General features: G+C 31.2%; 1 protein-coding gene across 4 annotated transcripts in view; it reads right to left on the bottom strand.

Annotated features, from left to right (window-relative positions):
- The window catches only part of LOC127716385 (serine/threonine-protein phosphatase with EF-hands 2-like), a 214437-nt gene that overhangs the window by 82973 nt on the left and 121903 nt on the right, over positions 1-9561 (bottom strand). The gene's annotated exons all lie outside the window — the stretch shown is intronic.

Genomic DNA, 9561 nt, shown 5'->3' with positions numbered 1-9561 from the left:
CCGACACCAAAACCTAAATATTTGAAAGTCATTGATGTATAAATACGTAGAAACGTTATGAGCTTTAACAAGGATTTGTATAGTATTATATGTCTCTGGCTTTATTAACCAAAAGGAACATCAACCTGCTATAGCCGACTACACTAGGACTACATCTACACCGTACGACGATCCATCAGCACATCTCAAAAACATTCACCACTTTTTCAAATCGAATTCTTTCAGTGAACGTCCAAGATTTTTAATTATTTACGAATAAAAGGAGATGGATATGCCCCGGGTATATTTTAACAGAGACATATAAGACAGCAAGCCAACAAAACAAAAAACAAAAAAAAGTCATCTAGAAAAAACAACTGAAACGGTTGAGGTTTATTTAAAATGTGATGATCGTTTATTTTTTAAATTCGTGGGTCACGAACCAACGAATAGATGATATTCACAAAACGACGGACGGAAAAAAAATCGTGATAAACTAGAAATCACTACGGCACTTTTAGAGGTTGTATTTTACCCTGATATTTCTTGGAAGGTCTTCAAATTGGACTGAAGAGCTGACACACTTACATTTTCTTACATGGTTTTGAACTAATTCCCATTTTGAAAGTGACAACCGGCGAAGTACTAACGGAAACATTTATGTTATTATTCAGTCTTCATAATAAATGAAAATAGTATTTTTTTAAATTTATTTTATATAAGAAATGCATGAATTAACAAACATATAACTATATGTTATATGTTTTTTTCTGGAATTAATGACTCCTTTAAACATTAATCAAAGTACTGAAGTACTGGAAATCGGATGACCGCAAGTTCTTGTGGATGGTCACAAGCACTTGTCTCAGAAAAAAAATCACACCTCTATACCTGAAAGTGAGGTTAATGTACAGAGATATATTTTTTTCTGAGACAAGTTCGTGCGTGGATGATGATTAAATGACAGGAAATTCAACCTCACCGTAATAACTATTATATTGTAGTGATACATATATTGTTTATTTCCTGAAATTTACACCCAACGCTTGAAACTTTAGTTGTAAAAATCTAAATCATTGTCTCTATTTTTTTTAAGAAATCGACATAGTTTAAACGCGGACCGCGAAGAGGACCCCAAAATGAACTGGTACGCAAAAAGAAATATCCACATTACCGCTTGCTCAACATGAAAGCGGGGTAACAGGAGACTTTATTTGTACAAGTACAAACAAAGCAAAAATTTATTTGTGTACCTGTTTAATATTTGTACAATAGTTAGCTGATTGCAGGATAAAAATCAGTATACGCTGGTTTGTTGTTATATATTATATTGATATTTATATATAACAGTTACATGTATATGTAATTTTCATCCATTTGTATATCATTCTACTATTCTAATAATAGTGCAGTGCAAGTGCATGGTGGACACTCTTCTGTCAGTTTGTGTGTGTTTACAGGAGATTCGGCTATTTATAGATAAAAGTTACCTGTGTACACTGGTGACCAGGCAAAATCTAATTGCTAAAATAGAGAGTACAAATCCGATACTCTACGGGATTGACAGACATTTACTAGGTTTGGATTGTCCCAACCAATCAACGAACTTTAATTATTAACGTCTCAGTAATAATCTTTCAATCAGGTAGTTTCATCCCGCAGACTGTCCTTCGTTCGATTCTTAATAACGTCTCCGAGGAGACTTTAACAATCATAATATCTGAACACTGTACTTCTGTAATACAAACTGATAATTACAAATGCAACATATCATTTTTGAAGTTCACAATAAATAAATATTAGACACAATAGTTATTGTCCCCTAATAATTAAATTGAATAAAATCAGCTTTCTTCAAAAGAAAAAATTTCTGAGACAGGGAAATTTTTCTTAAATATGTCTTTCTGAAAAAATGCTTATGTATGAAATGCATTTCATGAATATAATAAAATTTTTATCAAAAGCCCTTTCCATCAAAGTCGTTTCCAAGAACTTAGTCAATTTATTTAGTCTTTCTTTTATAAAACTGATTTTTTCATATGCTACATAAACTGTTGTAGGAGTCATTTCCAAGAACTTGCAGTCAATTTATTTAGTCTTTCTTTTATGAAACTGACTATTTTGGAGGCTGCATATAAACTGTTACAGTGTACAAAAGATATTTTTCATTGTGGTGTATTTATCAAAGTTCAAAGCCTGTAATTTTGGGAAAATTAGCAAAGCAGAACTAAACATAAACTTGATCTGTAACTCATCATGGTTAACTCACATACCAGAAATCAGCCCAATATCTGAAGGCGTTTAGAAAAAAACCTGTATAACTGTGATTTTCAACAATTTATCGAAGTCCAAAGCCCGTAATTTTGGCAAAAATAGTAGAGCAGGACAAAACTCAAACTTGATCTGTAACTCATTATGGTTAACTCACATATCAAAAATCAGCCCAATATCTGAAGGCCTTTAGAAAAACCAGTCTGTATAACTGTGATTTTCAACAATTTATCGAAGTCCAAAGCCTGTAATTTTGGCAAAAATTAGCGGAGCAGAACGAAACTAAAACTTCATCTAAAACTCATCATGGTGAACTCACATACCAAAAATCAGCCTAATATCTGAAGGCATTTAGAAAAAAAGCCCGTATAATGGTTTGTTGCGGAATGACGGAATGACAGAATGATGGAAAGATGGATTGACGGAATGATGGAATGACAGACAAGGGTAAAACTATATGGCTTTGTTGCGAGGCCATATTTGTTGCGGGGCCATAAAAAGCTTCACCATGTGTAATTACTAGTTCAGGAAGATAAAAAATGTTCTCAACTTGGAAGAAAAATACAGCACTTGGTATCATTCCAACATGAACTGTACAGAAGCTGCTGCTTAATTTGATGAAAAGCCACAACTCTATCTAGCTACTGAGAAGTGCTACAATGATTATATATAAGCAGCACATAAACAGTAACAAGAAAGGCTGTTAACCTGTGAACTTTTAGACGACAGCAATTTCTCAATATTTAAACTTATCAGATTGATGTAGAAAACAGAAACTACAGGAGACAAAACAGAAACTATACTTCCAGACCAGTACACCCTGCCCTTACTATGAAATCACATTCTCTCACAGATTTACTCCCTCTCTATATTCCACTCACAATCATATACCCTCACCCTCTCCATCATTCTATTTTTCTCCCTCCCTTTCTCACCCTTTCACCCTATCATAACACCCTTAACCACCTACCACCTAATACCCCTTCTGCTTCGTGTTAAGTCCCTATGAGAAAATTGGGTTAGTAGATGAATACGATATTATAAGATGTACCAGATATGGAAGATCTTAAATTTTAGAAATGTGAAGGAAATTTAGAACTGATTGATATCAAACATAAATATATGAACCTGAGCCACTTTTAGAAATGTAGTCTTATTTTCTACACACAATGGTCATCATAGCATTCGTACAAAAGATTAACAGCCAACGTTACAGAAAGCCAAATTGTGTAATGTAAATTTGAAAATAGAATGCTGTTTTGATTGATAAACATTATGGAGGCCAAAAAGTATATATCCCACTCTTAATTTTGAAGTGTTTTTGGTGTGTTGATTACAAAATATGTTGAAAAAAATGAAAAAAACATAAATGAAAATTGCCAAATGGTATAAATCCAAAACACATAAAACAAAAAGCCAAATGAAAAATGCCAAAGTTTAAAAATGCCAAATGGTATTAAAAATACCTGTCTGCTTGTACTAGCCAGCCGGCCTGCGGGTTAGCTGGACTTTAAGGTGCTAGTTCACCAAGACAAATGCCCACAGTAGGTAACCTATCTTTTCCTTTTGGAGTACCAGTTTTTAAGTCTTTGATTTGACTTGGGGGCTCAACATTTAACTAAAAAAAAGATAAAAAAAAAGGTCTCCTGTATAAATTAAAATTTGGTCTTAAAAAGTAAAATATTCCCTTTGTCCCCCACACCCAAATGGATAAAATAATGTAAAAAGTCCCTCATTTCCAAAATAATCATAAAATGACCTGCCTCAACTTATAAATTAGGATAAAATCAGTAAAATATCTCCAATTTTATTTGGATAAAAACAGTAAAATATCCCCAATTAAAATTTGGATAAAAACAGTAAAATATCCCCAATTAAAATTTGGATAAAAACAAATAAAATACTTTTTTCCCCTTAAAAGAATGTTACAGAGCTTCACATGCAGACTGAGCCACCTCACTCTCAGTTTGTTCCAGTAAAAACAATAAAATATCCCCAATTAAAATTTGGATAAAAACAGTAAAATATCCCCAATTAAAATTTGGATAAAAACAAATAAAATACTTTTTTCCCCTTAAAAGCATGTTACAGAGCTTCACATGCAGACTGAGCCACCTCACTTTCAGTTTGTTCCAGTAAAAACAATAAAATATCCCCAATTAAAATTTGGATAAAAACAGTAAAATATCCCCAATTAAATTTGGATAAAAACAAATAAAATACTTTTTTCCCCTTAAAAGCATGTTACAGAGCTTCACATGCAGACTGAGCCACCTCACTCTCAGTTTGTTCCATTAAAAACAATAAAATATCCCCAATTAAAATTTGGATAAAAACAAATAAAATACTTTTTACAATTAAAAGCATGTTACAGAGCTTCACATGCAGACTGAGCAACCTCACTCAGTTTGTTCCAGTAAAAACAATAAAATATCCCCAATTAAAATTTGGATAAAAACAGTAAAATATCCCCAATTAAAATTTGGAATAAAATACTTTTCCCCCTTAAAAGCATGTTACAGAGCTTCACATGTTGACTGAGCCACCTCACTCTCAGTTTGTTCCATTAAAAACAATAAAATATCCCCAATTAAAATTTGAATAAAAACAGTAAAATATCCCCAATTAAAATTTGGATAAAAACAGTAAAATATCCCCAATTAAAATTTGGATAAAAACAAATAAAATACTTTTTACAATTAAAAGCATGTTACAGAGCTTCACATGCAGGCTGAGCCACCTCACTCTCAGTTTGTTCCAGTAAAAACAAAAAAATATCCCCAATTAAAATTTGGATAAAAACAGTAAAATATCCCCAATTAAAATTTGGATAAAAACAAATAAAATACTCTACAATTAAAAGCATGTTACAGAGCTTCACATGCAGGCTGAGCCACCTCACTCTCAGTTTGTTCCAGTAAAAACAATAAAATATTCCCAATTAAAATTTGGATAAAAACAGTAAAATATCCCCAATTAAAATTTGGATAAAAACAGTAAAATATCCCCAATTAAAATTTGGATAAAAACAAATAAAATACTTTACAATTAAAAGCATGTTACAGAGCTTCACATGCAGGCTGAGCCACCTCACTCTCAGTTTGTTCCAGTAAAAACAATAAAATAAAATACTTTACAATTAAAAGCATGTTACAGAGCTTCACATGCAGGCTGAGCCACCTCACTCTCAGTTTTTTCCAGTAAAAACAATAAAATATCCCCAATTAAAATTTGGATAAAAACAGTAAAATATCCCCAATTAAAATTTGGATAAAAACAAATAAAATACTTTTTACAATTAAAAGCATGTTACAGAGCTACACATGCAGGCTGAGCCACCTCACTCTCATTTTGTTCTAGTAAAAACAATAAAATATCCCCAATTAAAATTTGGATAAAAACAGTAAAATATCCCCAATTAAAATTTGGATAAAAACAAATAAAATACTTTACAATTAAAAGCATGTTACAGAGCTTCACATGCAGGCTGAGCAACCTCACTCTCAGTTTGTTCCAGTAAAAACAATAAAATATCCCCAATTAAAATTTGGATAAAAACAGTAAAATATCCCCAATTAAAATTTGGATAAAAACAGTAAAATATCCCCAATTAAAATTTGGATAAAAACAGTAAAATATCCCCAATTAAAATTTGGATAAAAACAGTAAAATATCCCCAATTAAAATTTGGATAAAAACAAATAAAATACTTTTTTCCCCTTAAAAGCATGTTACAGAGCTTCACATGCAGACTGAGCCACCTCACTCTCAGTTTGTTCCATTAAAAACAATAAAATATCCCCAATTAAAATTTGGATAAAAACAGTAAAATATCCCCAATTAAAATTTGGATAAAAACAGTAAAATATCCCCAATTAAAATTTGGATAAAAACAAATAAAATACTTTACGATTAAAAGCATGTTACAGAGCTTCACATGCAGGCTGAGCCACCTCACTCTCAGTTTGTTCCAGTAAAAACAATAAAATATCCCCAATTAAAATTTGGATAAAAACAGTAAAATATCCCCAATTAAAATTTGGAATAAAATACTTTTTCCCCTTAAAAGCATGTTACAGAGCTTCACATGTTGACTGAGCCACCTCACGCTCAGTTTGTTCCATTAAAAACAATAAAATATCCCCAATTAAAATTTGGATAAAAACAGTAAAATATCCCCAATTAAAATTTGGATAAAAACAGTAAAATATCCCCAATTAAAATTTGGATAAAAACAAATAAAATACTTTACAATTAAAAGCATGTTACAGAGCTTCACATGCAGGCTGAGCCACCTCACTCTCAGTTTGTTCCAGTAAAAACAATAAAATATCCCCAATTAAAATTTGGATAAAAACAGTAAAATATCCCCAATTAAAATTTGGATAAAAACAAATAAAATACTTTTTACAATTAAAAGCATGTTACAGAGCTTCACATGCAGGCTGAGCCACCTCACTCTCAGTTTGTTCCAGTAAAAACAAAAAAATATCCCCAATTAAAATTTGGATAAAAACAGTAAAATATCCCCAATTAAAATTTGGATAAAAACAAATAAAATACTCTACAATTAAAAGCATGTTACAGAGCTTCACATGCAGGCTGAGCCACCTCACTCTCAGTTTGTTCCAGTAAAAACAATAAAATATTCCCAATCAAAATTTGGATAAAAACAGTAAAATATCCCGAATTAAAATTTGGATAAAAACAGTAAAATATCCCCAATTAAAATTTGGATAAAAACAAATAAAATACTTTACAATTAAAAGCATGTTACAGAGCTTCACATGCAGGCTGAGCCACCTCACTCTCAGTTTGTTCCAGTAAAAACATTAAAATAAAATACTTTACAATTAAAAGCATGTTACAGAGCTTCACATGCAGGCTGAGCCACCTCACTCTCAGTTTGTTCCAGTAAAAACAATAAAATATCCCCAATTAAAATTTGGATAAAAACAGTAAAATATCCCCAATTAAAATTTGGATAAAAACAGTAAAATATCCCCAATTAAAATTTGGATAAAAACAAATAAAATACTTTTTACAATTATAAGCATGTTACAGAGCTTCACATGCAGGCTGAGCCACCTCACTCTCAGTTTGTTCCAGTAGAAACAATAAAATATCCCCAATTAAAATTTGGATAAAAACAGTAAAATATCCCCAATTAAAATTTGGAAAAAAACAAATAAAATACTTTTTACAATTAAAAGCATGTTACAGAGCTTCACATGCAGACTGAGCCACCTCGCTCTCAGTTTTCCCTAAAAAGCATGTTACAGAGCTTCACATGCAGACTGAGCCACCTCACTCTCAGTTGGTGCAAAAAATATTTTGACCGAGCCATCGCACATCAGTCAAACTGAGCCACCTCACTCTCAGTTTAACGTACCAGTAAGAATGGATACTTGATACGTATGACGGGGGACGTTCCTATACCTAAAAGGGAGGTATAGTATCTGTGAACCCCAAACACAGAGCGCGGCTTAACTTCGTCATACGTATACACAAGTATCCAATGCTAACTGATACATAACGTTGTCATGTTTTTCATGTCAGTCACTGAAAATAATTTTTACAACTGAAATAATAACAAAAACCTTGATTCCAAGTTGCCTGTGGTAGGAAGTGAAATAATATCAAAAACCTTGATTCCAAGTTGTGCCTGTGTTAAGAAGTGAAATAACTTCTCTGTAAAATATATCTAGTTTTGAAATTCTTGATGGTTTTCTTAAGGATTGAAGAACATGTGGCATTCCGGTAAACACAGTGTGACAGCAACTCAACTATAAAGTAAAACCAGAAAGATAAAAAGTTGAGGTCTGGAGCTGGCATGTCAGTAACTGCTAGTAGTCTGTTGTTATGTTTATTTTCTTTTGTTTCATATTCTGACATCGAACTCAGACAACTCTTAAACTGAGTTTCACTGTGCGTATTTTTGTGCGATTTTTTTTTCTACATTGGCTAGAGGTATAAGGGGAGAGTTGAGATCTCAAAAAAACATGTTTAACCCCGCCACAATTTTGTGCCTGTCCCAAGTCAGGAGCCTCTGGCCTTTGTTACTCTTGTATGATTTTCAATTGTAGTTTCTTGTGTATAATTAGTTTAGTATGATGTCCATTATCACTGAACTAGTATATATGTTTAGGGGCCAGCTGAAGGACGCATTAGGGTGCGGGAGTTTCTAGCTGCATTCAAGACCCATAAGGGGCCTTCAGCTGTTGTCTGCTCTATGGTCGAGTTGTTGTCTCTTTGACACATTCCCCATTTCCATTCTCAATTTTAGTCTTTAATCATTATTTTTTCAAATTATGACTTGGATTGAGAGTTGCCTCATTGGCACTCATACCACATATTCTTATATCTATTTAACAATGACTTGTTCTTAGGTGGAAAGTCATTTTACTATTTATTCGAATTTCAAGATATCTCATATAATATATATGATATGTTATATAATATATAAGATATCTAATATATAATATCTTATTTAATGTATAAGATATCTTATTTAATATATAAGATAGCTTATAATTTTATTTTTATACAATATCTTATATATCAAATGAGATATCTTATATATTATATAAGATATAGATAAGATATCTCATAAAGTATATAAGATATATTACATACTTTATAAGATATCTTCTGAATTTTATAAGATATCTCATATAGTTTAAAAGATATTTTATAAATTTTATGAGATATCTTAAAAAATATATGAGATATCTTATAAACTATATAAGATATCTTATATAATATGTGAGATATCTTATAAAATTATATGAGATATCTTATATAGTTAATGAGATATCTTATAGAGTTTATATTAAAGATATCTTATATAGTTTATAAGATATCTTATATAGTTTATAAGATATCTTATATAGTTTATTAGATATCTTATATAGTTTATAAGATATCATTGGCATTTAAGGATAGTTACTCTCAGTTGCAACCCTTCCATATATCCTTATTTTTTATATGGTTGAAAGATAAATGTAGTTTCCTGTTTGTATAACCGTGCATTGAGTTGCACTTTCAGGCTAAAAATAGACTTGATAAATTTCTGGCAGCACATCTATCAAGAATTAGCATATGACAATTTATTCTGTTATAAGTTTCAAGAAAGAAAATAAAAATTTGTCCATCTTTTATGTTGTTTTTGTTTATTCTAAACATATAAAACATTTTCATAATTCATTTAAATGAGCAAAAATTCTTCAATTCATACCAAGAATGTACCGTTTTAAACAAATTCTACTAAAATCTGAAGAATACCGTACAAGTTCTTCAAGTCTTTAATTG

This window comes from Mytilus californianus, unplaced genomic scaffold (genome assembly GCF_021869535.1).
Source record: "Mytilus californianus isolate M0D057914Y unplaced genomic scaffold, xbMytCali1.0.p SCAF_9, whole genome shotgun sequence".
NCBI lineage: Eukaryota > Metazoa > Mollusca > Bivalvia > Mytilida > Mytilidae > Mytilus > Mytilus californianus.
The sequence above is the reverse complement of the archived record's forward strand: the minus strand, read 5'-3'. Positions and strand labels throughout refer to the sequence as shown.